Below are 21,102 nucleotides of genomic sequence, written 5' to 3' on the forward strand. Positions count from 1 at the left end.
TAGCAACCAATCACATTCGACTTCTCTTCTAGAAGGTGGGAAATAACTGTAACTTTGTTTTGTTTTGGTTGCTATGGTAAACATCCAATCTTGAATCACACCCCCAAATTAGTACATGTAACCCCATGCTGGTCTTCATTCACATCTGTAGTGAAGCAGACTTGTTTTTTGTGCAGTTTTGACCTGCATCATCACAATGCATATCAACATCTTCAGAAGGACAACATATCCTAGCATGCCCACACTCCCTGAAAGTCTGCCTTACAAAATAAATAAGGTCAAACTGGTTTTTAAATTTCCAATTTGCATTTTGTGATTGTAACTTTCACAACACAAATCATTGTGTCGTTATGCTGGATAACAAAGTGACTCCTGCGACTTTAGACTGAAAATATTGCAACACCCAAGCTCAATTGTTAAAGTTAAAACACACAAAAATTAACACTCTGGTCTAAATGTGTTGCATATAATGTTTCATATCCAAACCGTGCTGTGCATGCAAACCTGTCGACATAGTGATTATCAACCAGATGTAGACACTGTACATATAATGTCCCACACACAAATGTGAATGCATCATCCATACCATGATGAAGAAGACAAGCATTTAACCTAGACAAAAGATTGGCCACTGTACAACAATTTTTTTTTATGATTGTTTGTTGTATATTTCTTAATTTAAAAGAAGGAATGTGTCCGAACTTACTTTCCTCTGCCACTTGTCCACCTCCCTCTAGTGCCTCTGCTGCCCATTCAGTATCAGATGTTGGCTGGCTGGGTGATGGAGGCTGGATGGGGGATAGGTGCTGGCTGGGGGATGGAGGCTGGAGGGGTGAGGTTGGCTGGATGGGGGATGGGTGCTGGATGGGGGAAGGAGGCAGGATGGGGGAAGGAGGGTCAAATTGTGTGACAGGATGGAAGGGGGAGGTAGTTTCAGAGTGGGTTTGGGAATGATAGGGTGGGGGTGTGTTTTGTTGGGACACAGAGGGTGAGGGGGTCAGAGAGGGGAATTTAGCCAAAGAGTGGGATTGGGCTGGAGAGGGGGATTGGGCAGGAGAGGCTGAGGTGGCTGGAGAGGGGGATTGGGCAGGAGAGGCTGAGGTGGCTGGAGAGGGGGATTGGGCAGGAGAGGGGGATTGGGCAGGAGAGGGTGCTTGGGCAGGAGAGGGGGTGTGGCGTGGAGAGGGGGATTGTGAAAGAGAGTGTGCGTGGGCTGGTGAGGGGGACTGGGAAAGAGAGTGGGCTTGGGCAGGAGAGGGGGATTGGGCAGGAGAGGGGGTGTGGGCTGGAGAGGGGGATTGGTCCGGAGAGGGGGATTGGGCAGGAGAGGGGGAGGGTGATCGTGAAGGGGATGGGGATAGAGAATGTTGCTGGGGTTGCCTCCCAGCACCAGCACCTTGCCGTTGTGCTCGCCCTATAATGACATATGTTAAATTTATTTAAAAACATATTCATTTTGAAGCACAGCATATTCCTATTACTCTGTACCATGTAAAAGAGACAGGGGTAACATTACTAAGTTAGTAAAATATATGTTATGGTGATGTTGTCCTTATCAAACAATCCTATTCTAACTAAACTTTATTAAATACCTTCTATCCAATAATAACTAGATTCACATTTTTAATTCTAAACAACATCCCCAGTTCAAAAAAACACCCACATTTTTTTATAACAAAAAACCACTGAGCAGGTTATTTTGTTCAGTTTTCTGCCTGTGTAGTAATTATGCACAACAATATACAGTCAGTACCATACCTCCCAACATGAGTCTCTCCAGGAGGGACAGAATGTTCTGCTCCGTCACTTCACTCTTAATGTATGATTGCCATCACTTGTGCAGAGAAAACTTGATAATAAAAATTAAGTGACAAATCCCTAAGCAGAGTATTCTGTTCCTCCTGCAAAAGGTCATGTTGGGAGGTATGCATCACTGCTTATCCTACCTACACACACTCATGCTAATTGTAGGTGTGCAAATTTTTGCACTCACACTTAATGAAAGTATGCAAAGGTTATGCGTAAAACCCGTCATGGCACGAAATGTAACTTACTGCGGACACGTAGGGTCCGGATCTGTTGGCGTAGCTCCGCCAACAGGTCTGGCGTGCGCCTCCGCAGGTCGCTCCAGCGCCTCTCCAATTGGATGATCGTCCTGCGGCTGCGGCTCCTTAACAGGCGGCGGACCTCCGCGTAGCCCTCGCGTTTTACCCTATTTGGGACAAATCGCCCTACGCGGCCTACGCGTCGGTCCATCACAGCCACCAGCACGCGGAGCTCCCGCCGGGTGAAGGGTGCTGCACGCATCATGGCAATGGCGTTTTCCTTATTTGGGCATATATTTATAGTGTGTGTTAGCATGTGATTGGTCTAAAATCTATGCTGTCATTACAATAAACTTTATTGATGTCTGCAATGCTGTGAAGAGCAGAGTGGTTAGTTCGCTAGAGCGGAAATACGCAGTCGCGGAAGAGCATGATAAAAATCGAAACTATTCTCACAAAACCCCAACACACACACACACACACACACACACACACACACACACACACACACACACACACACACACACACTTTGGATTAAATTAACACATAAATCTGTGTACTCACCACATTTTGTGTGATAAATCAGCTGCACAGTCACAAAGTGTCCAACATTTAGTAACATATGTTGTTGGTTAATTAAAAATAAGACAGGATTAGAAAACAAAATAATAAAAAGGACACTATTTAGCAACGTCACATGATTAAATTTAAAAAAATAACATTGTAAGCTTAACATGTTTGTTTTTTTACAAAAACACATATTAATATATTCACACACACCCTAAAAATTACACAATGACCTTACAATAGCTACCTAAATGACATCAGAGCAAAATGAGCATAAGCAGACAGTGTTTTTTAGTAATTTCTAAAAGTTGATCAAAATACACTATACCTGAAATATTCTTGCACAATGCTTGCCCTTACTTCACTTCCCCTCCGGGAAACACTCTACCCACCGAATCTCCGGCCAACCCCTGGCTCCTCATCTGGCAATTCCTCTGTGTGAGGAAGCTCAACGCGACTCCTTACCGCGATGTTATGGAGTATAGCGCACAGGACCACTATTTTACTTGCCATCTCCGGCGAATACATGATGTCGCCACCAGTGCGGTGGAGCACACGAAAACGTCCTTTAAGGACCCCAATTGTGCGCTCCACCAGCTGTCTAGTGGCAGTAAGCGCGGAGTTAAATGCCGTCTGTGGTCCTGGCCTGGGCTTACGGTAAGGAGTCATGAGCCAGGGGGTGCAAGGATATCCACGGTCTCCTGTTTGATGAGATCAAATTAGAATGAGAATATTCTTTAATTTTAAAAATATTGCATTAAAATAAGAATTTACTTACCGATAATTCTATTTCTCATAGTCCGTAGTGGATGCTGGGAACTCCATAAGGACCATGGGGAATAGCGGCTCCGCAGGAGACTGGGCACAAAAGTAAAAGCTTTAGGACTACCTGGTGTGCACTGGCTCCTCCCCCTATGACCCTCCTCCAAGCCTCAGTTAGGATACTGTGCCCGGACGAGCGTACACAATAAGGAAGGATTTTGAATCCCGGGTAAGACTCATACCAGCCACACCAATCACACCGTACAACCTGTGATCTGAACCCAGTTAACAGCATGATAACAGAGGAGCCTCTGAAAAGATGGCTCACAACAACAATAACCCAATTTTTGTAACAATAACTATGTACAAGTATTGCAGACAATCCGCACTTGGGATGAGCTCCCAAACGGGCGGGAGAGTGCGGATGACTCTGCAGCACCGAATGAGAGAACTCAAGGTCCTCCTCAGCCAGGGTATCAAATTTGTAGAATTTAGCAAACGTGTTTGCCCCTGACCAAGTAGCTGCTCGGCAAAGTTGTAAAGCCGAGACCCCTCGGGCAGCCGCCCAAGATGAGCCCACCTTCCTTGTGGAATGGGCTTTTACAGATTTTGGCTGTGGCAGGCCTGCCACAGAATGTGCAAGCTGAATTGTACTACAAATCCAACGAGCAATAGTTTGCTTAGAAGCAGGAGCACCCAGCTTGTTGGGTGCATACAGGATAAACAGCGAGTCAGATTTCCTGACTCCAGCCGTCCTGGAAACATATATTTTCAGGGCCCTGACTACGTCCAGCAACTTGGAGTCCTCCAAGTCCCTAGTAGCCGCAGGTACCACAATAGGCTGGTTCAAGTGAAACGCTGAAACCACCTTAGGGAGAAATTGAGGACGAGTCCTCAATTCTGCCCTGTCCGTATGAAAAATTAGGTAAGGGCTTTTATAGGATAAAGCCGCCAATTCTGAGACACGCCTGGCTGAAGCCAGGGCTAACAGCATTACCACTTTCCAAGTGAGATATTTTAAGTCCACAGTGGGGAGTGGTTCAAACCAATGTGATTTTAGGAACCCCAAAACTACATTGAGATCCCAAGGTGCCACTGGAGGCACAAAAGGAGGCTGTATATGCAGTACCCCCTTGACAAACGTCTGAACTTCAGGAACTGAAGCCAGTTCTTTTTGGAAGAAAATCGACAGGGCCGAAATTTGAACTTTAATGGACCCTAATTTTAGGCCCATAGACAGTCCTGTTTGCAGGAAATGCAGGAAACGACCCAGTTGAAATTCCTCTGTAGGGGCCTTCCTGGCCTCGCACCACGCAACATATTTACGCCAAATACGGTGATAATGCTGTATGGTTTCATCCTTCCTGGCTTTGATCAGGGTAGGGATGACTTCATCCGGAATGCCTTTTTCCTTCACGATCCGGCGTTCAACCGCCATGCCGTCAAACGCAGCCGCGGTAAGTCTTGGACAGACAGGGTCCCTGCTGGAGCAGGTCCTTTCTTAGAGGTAGAGGCCACGGGTCCTCTGTGAGCATCTCTTGAAGTTCCGGGTACCAAGTCCTTCTTGGCCAATCCGGAGCCACGAGTATAGTCCTTACTCCTCTCCTTCTTATGATTCTCAGTACCTTGGGTATGAGAGGCAGAGGAGGGAACACATACACTGACTGGTACACCCACGGTGTTACCAGAGCGTCCACAGCTATTGCCTGAGGGTCCCTTGACCTGGCGCAATACCTGTCTAGTTTTTTGTTGAGGCGGGACGCCATCATGTCCACCTTTGGTTTTTCCCAACGGTTCACAATCATGTGGAAGACTTCTGGGTGAAGTCCCCACTCCCCCGGGTGTAGGTCGTGTCTGCTGAGGAAGTCTGCTTCCCAGTTGTCCACTCCCGGAATGAACACTGCTGACAGTGCTATCACATGATTTTCCGCCCAGCGGAGAATCCATGCAACTTCTGTCATTGCCCTCCTGCTTTTCGTGCCGCCCTGTCTGTTTACGTGGGCGACTGCCGTGATGTTGTCTGACTTGATCAGCACCGGCTGACCTTGAAGCAGAGGTCTTGCTAGGCTTAGAGCATTGTAGATGGCCCTTAGCTCCAGGATATTTATGTGAAGTAATGTCTCCAGGCTTGACCACAAGCCCTGGAAATTTCTTCCCTGTGTGACTGCTCCCCAGCCTCTCAGGCTGGCATCCTTGGTCACCAGGACCCAGTCCTGAATGCCGAATCTGCGGCCCTCTAGAAGATGAGCACTCTGCAACCACCACAGGAGAGACACCCTTGTCCTTGGTGACAAGATTATCCGCTGATGCATCTGAAGATGCGACCCAGGCCATTTGTCTAGCAGATCCCACTGGAAGGTTCTTGCGTGGAATCTGCCAAATGGGATTGCTTCGTAAGAAGCCACCATCTTTCCCAGGACCCTTGTGCATTGATGCACTGAGACTTGGCCTGGTTTTAGGAGATTTCTGACTAGTTCGGATAACTCCCTGGCTTTCTCCTCCGGGAGAAACACCTTTTTCTGGACTGTGTCCAGGACCATCCCTAGGAATAGAAGTGTCGTCGGGATCAGCTGTGATTTTGGAATATTGAGAATCCAACCGTGCTGGCGCAGCACTACCTGAGATAGTGCTACCCCGACTTCCAACTGTTCCCTGGATCTTGCCCTTATCAGGAGATCGTCCAAGTAAGGGATAACTAAAACTCCCTTCCTTCGAAGGAGTATCATCATTTCGGCCATTACCTTGGTAAAGACCCTGGGTGCCGTGGACAATCCAAACGGCAGCGTCTGAAACTGATAGTGACAGTTCTGTACCACAAACCTGAGGTACCCTTGGTGAGAAGGGTAAATTGGGACATGTAGGTAAGCATCTTTGATGTCCAGAGACACCATATAGTCCCCTTCTTCCAGGTTTGCAATCACTGCTCTGAGTGACTCCATCTTGAATTTGAACCTTTGTATGTAAGTGTTCAAGGATTTTAGGTTTAAAATTGGTCTCACCGAGCCGTCCGGCTTCGGTACCACAAATAGTGTGGAATAGTACCCCTTTCCCTGTTGTAGGAGGGGTACTGGATTTTCCAGCAGTTGCCGTGGCTACCAGGTCTGATAGACCTACCTCAAATAACTCCTCCCCCTTATAAGGCAATACTTCCATGTGCCTTTTAGAATCTGCATCGCCTGACCACTGCCGCGTCCATAAACCTCTTCTTGCAGAAATGGACAGCGCGCTAACTCTTGATGCCAGTCGGCAAATATCCCTCTGTGCATCACGCATATATAGAAATGCATCCTTCAAATGCTCTATAGTCAGTAATATACTGTCCCTATCTAGGGTATCAATATTTTCAGTCAGGGAATCCGACCACGCCAGGCCCGCACTGCACATCCAGGCTGAGGCGATTGCTGGTCGCAGTATAACACCCGTGTGAGAGTATATACATTTTAGGATATTCTCCAGCTTTCTATCGGCAGGTTCCTTTAGGGCGGCTGTATCAGGAGAGGGTAGTGCTACCTGTTTAGACAAGCGTGTGAGCGCTTTATCCACACTAGGGGGTGTTTCCCAACGTGCCCTATCCTCTGGCGGGAAAGGGTACGATGCCAATAACCTTTTAGGAATTATCAGTTTTTTATCGGGGGAAACCCACGCCTCATCACACACTTCATTTAATTCCTCGGATACAGGAAAAACTACAGGCAGTTTTTTCTCACCAAACATAATACCCTTTTTAGTGGTACTTGTATTATCAGAGATATGCAATACATTTTTCATTGCTTCAATCATGTAACGTGTGGCCCTAGTGGAAGTCACGTATGTCTCCTCATCATCGACACTGGAGTCAGTATCCGTGTCTGTGTCTGCCATTTGAGGTAACGGGCGTTTTAAAGCCCCTGATGGCGTTTGAGACCCCTGGACAGGCACAAGCTGAGTAGCCGGCTGTCTCATGTCGTCAACTGTCTGTCGTAAAGAGCTGACACTGTCACGCAATTCCTTCCATAAGCTCATCCACTCAGGTGTCGACTCCCTAGGGGGTGACAACTGTATAATAGGCAATTGCTCCGCCTCCATCTCATTTTCCTCCTCAAACATGTCGACACAATCGTACCGACACACCGCACACACACAGGGAATGCTCTGATAGAGGACAGGACCCCACTAGCCCTTTGGGGAGACAGAGGGAGAGTATGCCAGCACACACCAGAGCGCTATATATATACAGGCATACCACTATAAAATGTGCTTTTCCCTTTATAGCTGCTGTTAGTATCAAAACTGCGCCAAATTAGTGCCCCCCCTCTCTTTTTTACCCTTTTCTGTAGTGCAGGACTGCAGGGGAGAGTCAGGGAGACGTCCTTCCAGCGGGGCTGTGATGGAAAATGGCGGCCTTTTCTCCCGCTTTTTGGTGAGTTCTGGCAGGGGTTAAAATACATCCATATAGCCCTAGGGGTTATATGTGGTGTATTTATGCCAGCCAAGGTGTTTTACATTGCTGCTCAGGGCGCCCCCCCCTAGCGCCCTGCACCCTCAGTGACCGGAGTGTGAAGTGTGCCTGAGTAACAATGGCGCACAGCTGCAGTGCTGTGCGCTACCTTGTTGAAGACTGATGTCTTCTGCCGCCGATTTTTCCGGACCTCTTCTTGCTTCTGGCTCTGTAAGGGGGCCGGCGGCGCGGCTCTGGGACCGAGCTCCGAGGCTGGGCCTGTGTTTGGTCCCTCTGGAGCTAATGGTGTCCAGTAGCCTAAGAAGCCCAATCCACTCTGCACTCAGGTGAGTTCGCTTCTTCTCCCCTTAGTCCCTCGATGCAGTGAGCCTGTTGCCAGCAGGTCTCACTGAAAATAAAAAACCTAAACTTAAACTTTCACTAAGAAGCTCAGGAGAGCCCCTAGTGTGCACCCTTCTCGGCCGGGCACAAAAATCTAACTGAGGCTTGGAGGAGGGTCATAGGGGGAGGAGCCAGTGCACACCAGGTAGTCCTAAAGCTTTTACTTTTGTGCCCAGTCTCCTGCGGAGCCGCTATTCCCCATGGTCCTTACGGAGTTCCCAGCATCCACTAGGACGTCAGACAAAATATTTTAAAAAACTCACCCAATAACCACATGTCTTGTCGTTGACTTGATCTTAATCTCTGCCATATCCCTGATTGTCTAATGACATAGGCATCATGTTAGTTTCCTGGAAACTTGGCATTCAGGGAAAGGATCTGGAGGGATGGCCCACAAACAACCATTACATTCAGAGAATGGAACAGTTTCCTGTTTCTATAAATTTCTTCATTATGTCTTGGTGGCACAATAGCTACATGTGTGCCATCCACAACCCCAATAACATGTGGGAAGCGACTACCACCTTCCTCAAATTGCCGCTTCACCACATCTAGGGCCCCATCATCCAAAGGCATAGCAATAAATTGCTTCACACGCTTTATGAAAGCCTGGCTGACACGCAGCAGGACCTTACTGAACTGGCCCTGCGACATGCCAACCAGGTCTCCCACAACATGTTGGAATGAACCAGTGGCAACAAAATGTAACACAGCAAGGAATTGTGTCAATGGTGGTATTGCTGTAGGATACCGAATTGAAGACTCCAGATCACTCTCTATTATGGAGAGAGTGTCTAGGATTAGATGAGGTGGCAGCCTGTATCTTCGCAAAACCACATCATCTGGCACCCCAAAAAGGAGGACACAGGTGCGGAAAATTGGTGGCCTAGCACGCCTCCGTTGCCTTGGTTGATGAGGAGCCGGTTGCGGTTGGCAGCCTGGCGGTTGGGGTGGGAGTGCTTCCGTGGTTTGGGGTGGGAGGGCTTCAGCAGCCACAAATACCGACATCACCAACTTAAAATAAAGGTAAGACTATTGAGAATAAGACAATTTAAAAACACACATTGACATCCATAATCAAAGTAAAAGTGTCTGGGTGTTAACTTACTGCAGGAGCATACGACATTTCTTCTGGAATCAATTACGGACCAAGTATAAATTTTGAAACAAAAGTGAAAGCACAAATTAGATTTTTGTTTCAAACATAGGTTAACCAAACAAATTCTCAATTTGTAAACAAGCCAAACATACACATATAATAAGAACCACAATATATATTCAAACAACAAAGTATAAATAATGAAAAATATGTTAAAAGTGTAAACAACATTCTAGACAAAATGGATCCCTTTAGTAGCTATTACAGGCAAGAACAGCCCTACTTTGAGCCAAAATCAAAAAAACAAAACAAAAACAAATTGTGATTACAAACATAATAAAATCACTTTGAACACACACATACTCCACAACACACAGACCTAGGGTACTTACCTGCTCAATAATACAGAAGAGAATTTCTTCTTAGGCAGGGCCAGATAAATCAGGCTAATTTGCCAACAAAAGAAAATCGGATCAAGTCTCCAAAAAGAAATACCTACAAGAGACACACAAGGAGGCTAAGAGCACATATAGACAATTACCACAAAGAGACACAAACACAGGCCTAGGGTACTTACCTGCTCAATAATACAGAAGAGAATTTCTTCTTAGGCAGGGCCAAATAAATCAGGCTAATTTGCCAACAAAAGAAAATCGGATCAAGTCTCCAAAAAGAAATACCTACAAGAGACACACAAGGAGGCTAAGAGCAACAATAACAAAAAAATATAACATAAACACTAAAGTACAGGTTAGCCAAAAAACAATACAAAATAATTAAAAAAAAAACAATTAGAAACAGATATCCTACCAAATACTGAAACACACCTGCATTGCACCAACAAACATACTTGCCTAAAAAAAAAAAGAATGCAAGAATACTCACAAACGAAACTTCGCTAAACAAACGCACTACACTGTACATGCTATAAGCTAATAAACGGAAAACTGTATGCTTGACAATGCTAAAATTACTCACTCTGCAAAGTACAAAAGACCACCTTCTCACACCAAACACCAACTCCTTTCATCACACACACACTCACAGCGTGCAAACCAGGCCCTTAAATAAGCATTACAATCAGTAACACTATTAGCATACTGTACACCTGTGTGAATTAACGCGGCGCACGTAGGTATAAATAACCACACACCTGGGCGTACAGACGTCCTCTCCAACATGGCTACTCGTGAGGATTTCGCAGCAGAGATGGACCGCATTACGCAGCAGCAGATAGCATTGGCAAAAAAACGCTTAGAATGCCAGAGACGAATGCTGGAATCCGCCTCTGCGGATTCGGAAGAGGCAGGACCCAGTACTCAGGAAATTCCAGCTTCTGAGCCCCAACAATTAAGTGGGGATACCCTGGCAGACACACATACTGGGCAAACTGAGGGAGAATCATCATTAGCCACACAAGCACAACATACAGAAGCTGCTAGTGACGAGGAAGATGGTGAGGAGCAACAGGAGCAAAGCTCACAGACTACCTCCAGACGAAAAAAAAGATTGCCAGCATTCACTAAGAGGGAGTTGCGTGTTTTGGTCACGCAGGCCATGTCCAAAATACATAGAGGACCGAAAAACATGGGTGCTGCTACGAAAGATCGCATCTGGAGGGACATCACACATTCTGTGAATGAAGTCGGCTCTATCGTCAGAACATCACAGGAAGTTAGACGACGGTAAGTGCATCTTGGCAGTCCATTCTCTGTGCTAAGTAGTCTTAAAAATGTAGTTACATGTGATGTTGTGTATAGCAAACAAAAGCAGAACATGTGTCCTATATATTTATTACCTTAAATAATAATACTCTACCTTGCCCCTATTTTACCAAACATATGTAGTTGGGCCGACTTCAAATCCCGCCTGAAGGGCAAGAGGTCTGCGGAGTGGAATGCCTCAAGGGCTACAGGTGGAGGACTAGCTGTCGCTGTGGAGTTTACAGACTTGGAGGAGATGGCGATGGACTGTGTGAGTTATGAGGAGGGCCAAGGGGTGTCTCATATGGAGACGGACCTGCCTGAGATCCTAGCGGAACATGACTTGCCAGGTAAGTTTACACACTTATTTGTCTGGTATTTAAACTGTATTACAAAAACAATAAATAATTCTTTATTGTACTCTTTTCCCACACATTCTTCTATTTGCTTGCCACATAACACAGCACAGGGGGGTGAGCAGTTTGAGTCACAGGAGGGTTATGTGGCTGAGGTGGAGGGACCTAGTGGGTCTGGCAGTGTGGGCCGACAAATCCCACCTCTGCAGGTTCCAACTGGCCCCCCCACCCAACCCTCTGCTATCCCGGAGATCCTGCTTGAAATAGCTAGGTATGGTGAGAGCCTAAATGCTTTTCAAGACGGGGTCATCCGGGAGGTAAGCCAGATAGCTGTCCGGCTCACTGAGCACCGAACCAGTGTTGAGCAAGGTGTTGCTCAACTCTGCCAAGGTCTGGCAGAGATCAGGCAGGGACAAGAACAACTTGCCTCCTCATTCCAAAGCCTTGCAACTAACATCTTGCAAGGGCTCCAGGCCATCGCTGTCTCCCTTGCCCACAGTGGCAGAGAGCCACCCACATCGGCTCCCTCCCCTGCCCAGGAAGAACTGCCCACTGGGCAGGGCCCACGAAGGTCGCTCCGCAGACCAAGCCAAGAAGAACATCCTCAGGCGGGGAGAAAAAAAAGAAAGTGATGTCTCTCCAGATGGGCAGCACCCATGTTTTTCATGTTGTCTCTATGTTATTTTGGAGTTGCCTTGTGTGGCCAGAATGGCTAACTCCCTCTTAGTGAAATGTATTAATAATGTTTGGAGGTATTGTAGCCTGTGAGCTTTTTTTCTGAAACACCAGAGCCATCTTCCTCTTACTAGTGTGCTATGTATTGATGTGTTTGTGTGGTGGATCCTAATTCTTTCTCAGTTGGCCCAATATATTTGTCTGGCAGGGTGTTTAATATTATTTTTTGGACATCAAATTATCATTTGGTCAGAAGCTGGATTTTTTCCCAGTACTGAGTTCTGCTATATCATTTGTGTCAGTGGCATCTGCTTGCTGCTTGGTCCATCTCTGCCTGTGATACTCACCTGTAGCCATGTTGTTTTGATCACAAAATATATTACTACAGTAATAAAAAAATAATACCAAAAAACATTGGTGTACTTTATTCAAGGTAATGCATTAGGTAAATCTTAGTTCCAGAAAGATTAGGTAAGCATATAGACACTTGGGGAACAAGGGAACAATCTGCAAATTTTAAAAACAATTGCATCTTTAAAAATCCTACAGGTATGCCTTGCACCACACTTTAATGTCCATATTAATTAAAATGACACAACTCTTTTTTTTATTTTCTATGGGCAACAGGACATCATTTAAAACATTGACAGATATTAAAAACAAAGATTAAAGTATCATTTATGCACAAAATTAAGTGTATGCTGCATTATGTTGGTCTGGAAATTTAGAATATATAAACGGCACAGTTTATTTAGGTTAAATGTTGCAGCTTTTTAATTACATTTTGGTTAATTTCACTTGTTTGCATTTGGTAGTCTTACACACATTAAAACCTGCCCTTTACAAAAAAGTTTACACACAAACTTGAACACAAATAACAACCTTATTTGGCAGTGTGACAGATTTATATGTGATTAGAATAAACATGTAATGTGGGTTCAGACAATTGCTGTTTGCTGACTTTCATCTGAGCAGTATTTAACAAGTAATTGGCCAACAGATGAATGTGCTCTCCAATTAACTGCTAATTAGTGCATACACACTTGTAACACTACTTTGCAAATGCAGAGTAACTGCAGACCTACTCGGCTGCTGCGTGAAGATTGCAACGGATTCCTATGTTAGGTTTAACAGCGACAATGTTTTTTTGCGAAAAACACGCCTATTGCTAGTTGCATACTCCCACACTGTACGCCCACTTTCACGCCCATGTCGGACCATTGCGAAGTCTCGCCTCTGCCACGCCTCCGCCACTCCCCGTTTTAGTTTCTGAGTAACGTGAGGTTTTCTTTTTAGTATTTCTGCACAAGTGTCGTATCGCTGTGCTCGCGCATGCGTATTTACGCTTTTGCGCATGCGCAGTTAGTTGATTTCTTGCCGTTTGCGATGCAATGAATCTCTGCGAACAACTCGGAATGAGGGCCCATGTGCACTGCAGGGGAGGCAGATATAACATGTGCAGAGAGAGTTAGATTTGGGTGTGGTGAGTTCAATCTGCTATCTAATTTGCAGTGTAAAAATACAGCAGCCAGTATTACCCTGCACAGAAATAAAATAACCCACCCAAATCTAACTCTCTCTGCACATGTTATATGTGCCACACCTGCAGTGCACATGGTTTTGCCCAGTTGCTAACAGAATTCCTGCTGCGATCAACTTGGAATTACCCCCCATGTCTCTTCTCTCGGTTCAGAATTTACTAGCGTTTAATGTTGGGCTGAAATTCATTTCAGTACTTTGACCTCCCTTTTCTCTCCAGGTTTAACATCTTAAAATGAGCCATACAGCACCGGACATTTATTTAGTTTCATGTCTTTTTTTTTTTTAAAGGTGAGTTAAAAAACAAAACTATAATGGAGGTGTCCCAACAATAACCACCAGCATATACCAGCAACACCCAAATATACATACATATGTGTCCATGGTCATCTTACATGCAAATGACTAACTGCACCTGTGTGCGACTCTTTCACAGGAGCGTATGCACCATGCAACCCTACGGGACATGGGTCAGTGCACACACATGATCGCAGGCATGCTAGCCGCGACAAACAACATGCAGTTGCCGCGGCTAGCAGGTAAGATGAGCAAGGACTCAGTAACCAAAACACTATTCCTGTAATACCCAGCATCTAAGAGGAGTGCTCAGCACATTACAGCTACTTGTGAAGAACCATATTCAAGCTTGATGAATGCAAAAGCTATCCCTGGAGGGGCACTCTGCCCTTACTTTTACTGAGAATTAATCTAATTAGGATGCAAAAATTGTATATATAGCTGCGCTGTTTTGTTGGTGTAAACTGCTCAATAAAATAGCAATATTATAAAAGAAAATGAGCCCTATAATATGTGAAAATTAACTGTGGCACCTGTAAAGGAAAATGGTTAGTAATAAATGTTTACACTCCTTTTGGGTTATGTGGAGGGATATGTTGGTCATCTGCAATGATGATAAAGTCCATAGCAATCTTACCCTAACTCACCCTGCGTCTGCACCGATATGCTGTCCGGTATGCAGTCTGGGAAGATTTGCTGATGGTCTGCACTTCCCGATGCAAGGGCTTCTGCCGTATCCGGCAGCAGCTGTCACCGGCTGATGACGTCACCCCAGCTTGGTCCCGGCGGATGGTGCGGCTGCTCTTTGGCTTGCTTGGCTTTTAGAGGGTGTCCCTATTGGAGCCAACCAATGTGTTTTGTGCACTTTTTCAAGGATGGCAGCTTGTTTAAAGTTTATTATGTTTATACTAAAAAACGATATTGTTCAAACAGGAAGTCCTGACTGGAAATGGATAAAAATTAGGATTTTAAATACCTACCAGTAAATCCTTTTCTCGTAGTCCATAAGGGATATTGGGGACAGATTAGTACGATGAGGTATAGACGGGTCCAAAGGAGAAAGTGCACTTTAAATTTCTTCAACTGGGTGTGCTGGCTCCTCCCCTCTATGCCTCTTCCCACAGCTCAGTTATAGGTAAAACAGTGCCAGAAGGAGAATGACATACTTGAGAGAAGGAACATAATAACAATAAGTGTGGTGAGATTTACACACCAGCACACCAAAACATAACCTGGCCAGCAACATTAACAGCAACAGCTGAACAGGTAACACCTAACAGAGAACCTGCTGAAAGTCACCGCACAGAGGCAGGCGGCCAATATCCCTTATGGACTACGAGAAAAGGATTTACTGGTAGGTATTTAAAATCCTATTTTCTCTAGCATCCATAAGGGATATTGGGGACAGATTAGTACGATGGGGATGTCCCAAAGCTATCAGAATGGGCGGGAATGTGCGGAGACATCTGAAGATGGAAAGAGCTGAAATCTGGACCTTAATGGATACCAGACATAAGTCTTTATCCACTCCAGCCTGCAGGAAACATAGGAACCTTCCTAAGTGGAATTTCGCAGAGGGATATGTGCGTTCCTTGCACCAGAAGACATATCTCCGCCAGATATGATGATAGTGTTTTGACGTCACAGGTTTTCTAGCTTGCACCATAGTGGCAATGACCTTTTTGGAAAGCTCTTTGTGAGCTAGGATGTTCCGCTCAACTTCTATGCCGTCAAACGAAGCCGCCGTAAGTCCGGGTAGACGAACGGTCCTTGTTGAAGATGATCCCTTCTTAGTAATAGAGTCCAAGGGTCCTCTACGGACATGAAAAGAAGAGCCGCTTACCACGCTCTTCGGGGCCAATCCGGGGCAATCAAGATTGCTCTCACTCTTTGATGCCTGATCCGCTTGAGCACCCTTGGGATCAAACGGAATCGGAGGAAACAGGTAGACCAGCTGGTAAGGCCAAGGCGGTGCCAGCGCATCCACTGTGCTCGGAGAGGGTCCCTGGTTCGTGAGCAATAGTAGCGAAGCTTCTTGTTGAGGCGAGAGGCCATCAAGTCGATCTGTGGGCATCTCCACCTGTCGATGATCTGTTGAAACACCTGAGGATGTAGTCCCCACTCCCCCGGGTGGAGGTTGTGGCAACTCAGGAAGTCCACTTCCCAGTTGTCCACCTCCGGAATGAAGATCACGGACAGTGCTCTTGCATTTCTTTCTGCCCAGAGGAGTATTCTTGACACTTCTCGCATGCAGGCCCTGCTTTTTGTCCTGCCTTGTCTATTGATGTATGCCACGGCCGTGGAGTTGTCCGTCTGAACCTAGATCGTGTCACGATCCGGGTATCTGGACGCCATTTCTTACCCATCAGATGCCTCCTAAGGCTGGCTCAGCGCTCCAGGACCGGATCCCATCTGTTATCCTGATGTGCATATTCCCGCATCCTCTCCTGTCTCTCTGGACGCTGTCACAGTAACGCCTTATACATCTGGCATGGCGTCTCCCGCGGCCTCCGCCGCTGTTCCTGAGCTTCTGCATTCAGAGTGGCGATTACGTCAGCAGCGGCCTCCGCTGTGTCCGCGTGGTTGGATGTGCACCTGTCAGCCTGGCGTCTCCTGTCTCCGGTGGCCGGCGCCGCCATTACTGTTTTCCAGACCACATGGATTACAAACCAAACTTCCCTCCAAGTGTCTGCATGGGCGCAGCCATCTTGGATTCTGTCATCTGATCATATTCACCAATCTGCTGTCTGTATTATTAATTTGCATAATTGCCTAGCCAATGCCTTCCTTGCTGCAGGTATAAATAGGTTGTGCCTGAGCAAGGAAGGCGTCAGTGCTTTGGTTGTCAAACCTAGTTCCAGTTTGTCTCTCTTCTGTGAATGTCTTCCAGGTTCCAGCTCCTGTCTCCAGACTTCTGCTATAGAGACCCGCACCAGCATTCCATCTGCGGTGTAGCCTGACTCTCCGATCCATACTGGACTCACCTGTTTCCAGCTACAACATCACCTGCTTCCAGCTCAGCTTCCAGCAGTGTACAGCTTCTCTTAAAGGGCCGGTGTTCTTTCTGCAGTTTACCACTCTCCACCGGTATTATTATTTCTCCGCTCTCAAATTCTACATTTCATCTACATTGCATCGCTCTCAAGCTTTATTTATTATTTAACTGGTTCCAGCCAGTATCCACTCCGTGCCAACACCTGTCTGGTTCTAACCAGTACCTACAGCAGCATTTTATCTACAGCAGTCCAGCTTTCCCTGGAACACCAGCTGGTACGACCCTGGGCTTTCCTCATTGCTACAGTTGAGCCTGGTAAGGACTTTCCAACTTGCAGATAATAAGAACTGTCTCATACCACCAGAGCTCTGTGGCCCCTGCCACCCTGTAGTACCCAGGAACTGTATTATTACTTCTCTGCTGATTTTTATGTTACTTTTTACTGCTACTGTGATGCATGGAGTTTGTCATAAATAAATATCATTGACTTTTACTCAAGTTGTCGTGGTCACGCCTTCGGGCGGTTTCTCTTCATGTTACTTACATGTCCAGGGGTCTGATACAACCTCCCAGGTTCCGGTACATCTCAGCCCCTACAACTGAGGCTGCCTTCCGTCAGCTCAGGCCCTCAGTTGTGACAGTAAGCACTGACCAAATGAATCCAGCCAGAGACCAGGATCAAGCGGCCAGGCCGATGCAAGAACTGGCAGCCCGACTTGAACATCAGGAGGCTGCACAGGGCCACATCATCCGCTGTCTCCAGGATCTCTCTACTCGGCTGGATGGGATTCAGACAACTCTCCGTGGATCAGGCGCATCTGGGGCGTCAACCACAGTGACTCCAACTATAACCCCACTCACCTTACCCGTTTCTGCTCCACGTCTTCCTCTTCCAACGCCAGCAAAATTTGACGGATCTCCAAGATTCTGCAGAGGATTTCTCAACCAGTGTGAGATTCAGTTTGAGCTACAACCTGGCAATTTTCCCAGTGACCGTACAAAAATTGCCTACATCATCTCTCTTCTCAGTGGCTCAGCATCACCGTTATGGGAGAGGTCCGACACCCTGCTATCTTCTTACACTGCATTCGTGTCAACATTCAGGCGCATCTTCGACGAGCCAGGCCGGGTAACTTCAGCTTCGTCTGAGATTCTCCGTTTACGCCAGAGATCACATACTGTAGGACAATATCTTATACAGTTCCAGATCCTGGCATCCGAACTGGCATGGAACGACGAGGCCCTGTATGCTGCATTCTGGCATGGTTTATCTGAGTGTATTAAAGACGAGTTAGCTACCAGAGACTTACCCTCCAAGTTAGATGAGCTAATCTCACTTTGTACAAAAGTTGACTTACGTTTCAGAGAGAGAGCAACTGAGCGTGGAAGATCATCTGCTCCAAAATCTTCTGCTCCTCCTCCTCGCCAACTGTCACCAACTAAAGATGAGCCCATGCAAATTGGCCGTTCCCGTTTAACTCCTGCTGAGCGCCGAAGACGCCTCTCCGAGTCTCTCTGTCTTTATTGTGCAGCTCCGTCTCACACCATTAATGCTTGTCCCAAACGTCCGGGACTCCAGACCCTAGCTCGCCAAGGAGAGGGCCGGCTAGGAGTAATGATCTCCTCTCCATCCCCTCAAGATTGTAATCTCCCAGTCTCGCTTCAAGTTGCTCAACGTTATCAGAACGTCATTGCCCTCCTTGATTCCGGAGCAGCTGGGAACTTTATTACCGAAGCCTATGTTAAACAGTGGTCCCTACCCACCGAGAGACTTCCTTCCTCCTTTTCCTTAACTGCCGTGGATGGCAGTAAAATTTTTGATACAGTTATTGCTCTAAGGACTCTACCAGTTCGTCTGAGAGTGGGAGTTCTTCATTCCGAACTTATTTCACTTTTAGTGATTCCAAGAGCCACACATCCTGTGGTCCTGGGCCTTCCATGGCTCCGTCTTCACAATCCTACAATTGATTGGACGACTACGCAAATCCTGGCATGGGGTCCCTCCTGTGCTGAGACATGTTTGTTTAAAGTGTTGCCTGTCTGTTCTTCCTCCCCCAGGTCGTCTGATGTTCCACCTCCTCCATATCAAGATTTCACGGATGTGTTCAGTAAGGCTTCTGCTGATATCCTTCCTCCTCATAGAGAATGGGACTGCCCGATTGATCTCGTTCCAGGGAAGGTTCCACCTCGAGGCCGAACTTATCCGTTGTCTCTGCCCGAGACGCATTCTATGGAGGAATACATTAAAGAGAACCTAGCAAAGGGGTTCATTCGACCTTCTTCTTCTCCAGCCGGCGCAGGCTTCTTTTTTGTAAAAAAGAAAGATGGTGGTCTGCGTCCGTGCATCGACTACAGAGGTTTGAACGACATTACCATCAAGAACCGCTATCCTTTACCCCTGATTACTGAGCTCTTTGACAGAGTTAGCGGAGCTACCATCTTTACAAAGCTGGACTTGAGAGGTGCATACAATCTCATCCGGATCCGTGAGGGTGACGAGTGGAAGACCGCATTTAACACCCGTGACGGACATTATGAGTACCTCGTCATGCCCTTCGGATTGAGCAATGCTCCAGCTGTCTTCCAGCATTTCGTCAATGAGATCTTCAGAGACATTCTATACCGTCATGTCGTGGTCTATCTAGATGATATCCTCATTTTTGCCAACAATTTAGAGGAACATCGTTTTTGGGTAAAGGAGGTTCTGTCCCGTCTCCGTGTCAATCATCTCTATTGCAAATTAGAGAAATGCGTCTTTGAAGTCAAGTCCATTCCGTTTCTAGGGTACATTGTGTCCGGTTCCGGACTAGAGATGGATCCTGAGAAACTACAAGCAATCCAGAATTGGCCGGTACCCTTAACCCTCAAAGGGGTCCAGAGGTTCTTAGGGTTCGCCAATTATTACCGAAAGTTTATACGAGACTTTTCCACCATTGTGGCGCCTATTACTGCTTTCACCAAGAAGGGTGCTAACCCGTCCAAGTGGTCTGAAGAAGCCATGCAAGCTTTTCATCTTTTAAAACAGAGGTTCATCTCTGCGCCTGTCCTGAAACAGCCTGACATCGACTCTCCTTTCATCTTAGAGGTGGATGCCTCCTCCGTTGAAGTAGGAGCGGTGTTATCTCAGAGGGCTAAAGATGGCCATTTACATCCTTGCAGTTTCTTCTCACGGAAGTTCTCCCCAGCGGAACGCAACTATGCCATTGGCGACCAGGAGTTGCTAGCCATCAAGCTCGCTCTAGAGGAGTGGAGATATCTGTTGGAGGGAGCTTCTCATTCAATCACCATCCTTACAGACCACAAGAACCTTCTATATCTGAAAGGCGCACAATGTCTCAATCCTCGTCAGGCCAGATGGGCACTTTTCTTTTCCAGGTTCGACTTTAAACTCCAGTTCTGTCCGGGCTCTCAGAATCGCAAGGCCGATGCCCTTTCCCGCTCATGGGAGCAAGAAAATGAGTCAGAGTCTTCAGACAAGCATCCTATTATAAATCCGTTGGCATTATCCACGGTAGGGATGGACTCTACGCCCCCATCAGGGAAAAGTTTTGTGAAGCCGACACTAAGGAAGAAGCTCATGCATTGGGCCCATGCTTCCCGCTTTGCCGGACATACAGGTATCCAAAAAACCCTGGAGTTTATCTCTAGGTCCTATTGGTGGCCAACTCTGAAAAAGGACGTTTTGGAGTTTATTGCATCTTGCCCAAAGTGTGCTCAACATAAAGTATCCCGCCAGTCGCCTGCGGGGCAACTGGTTCCACTATCTGTTCCCCGTCGACCATGGACCCATTTGTCGATGGATTTTATTACAGATTTGCCCATGTGCAACAAGTTCAATACCATCTGGGTGGTAGTTGACCGGTTCACCAAGATGGCACACTTCATTCCTCTCACCGGTCTTCCGTCAGCTTCCAAGTTGGCTCAAGTATTCATACAAGAGATCTTCCGACTCCACGGTCTTCCAGAAGAAATTATCTCAGATCGAGGAGTTCAATTCACAGCCAAATTCTGGCGAAGTTTATGTCAAGTCCTCCAAGTCAAGCTAAAGTTTTCCACGGCTTACCATCCTCAGACCAATGGTCAGACTGAGAGGGTGAATCAGGACTTGGCGTCCTTCCTCCGCATCTATGTGTCCTCCTCTCAAGATGACTGGGTTCAATTACTTCCCTGGGCCGAGTTCTGTCATAACAACCAGTATCATTCTTCATCTTCTTCAACACCATTCTTCACCAACTTTGGATTCC

General features: G+C 46.5%; 1 long non-coding RNA gene across 1 annotated transcript in view; it reads right to left on the bottom strand.

Annotated features, from left to right (window-relative positions):
* The window catches only part of LOC134966243 (uncharacterized), a 62,889-nt gene that overhangs the window by 427 nt on the left and 41,360 nt on the right, over positions 1 to 21,102 (bottom strand). The window contains exons 2-9 of the long non-coding RNA XR_010188608.1: positions 14,501 to 14,697; positions 9,871 to 9,973; positions 9,686 to 9,788; positions 9,303 to 9,325; positions 8,458 to 8,572; positions 2,942 to 3,314; positions 2,611 to 2,632; positions 707 to 1,414 (exon numbers count right to left, since the gene is read on the bottom strand). This is a non-coding gene — a long non-coding RNA (uncharacterized LOC134966243). The remainder of the gene's footprint in view (positions 1 to 706; positions 1,415 to 2,610; positions 2,633 to 2,941; positions 3,315 to 8,457; positions 8,573 to 9,302; positions 9,326 to 9,685; positions 9,789 to 9,870; positions 9,974 to 14,500; positions 14,698 to 21,102) is intronic.

The sequence above is a fragment of the Pseudophryne corroboree genome, chromosome 10 (genome assembly GCF_028390025.1).
Source record: "Pseudophryne corroboree isolate aPseCor3 chromosome 10, aPseCor3.hap2, whole genome shotgun sequence".
NCBI classification, from domain to species: domain Eukaryota; kingdom Metazoa; phylum Chordata; class Amphibia; order Anura; family Myobatrachidae; genus Pseudophryne; species Pseudophryne corroboree.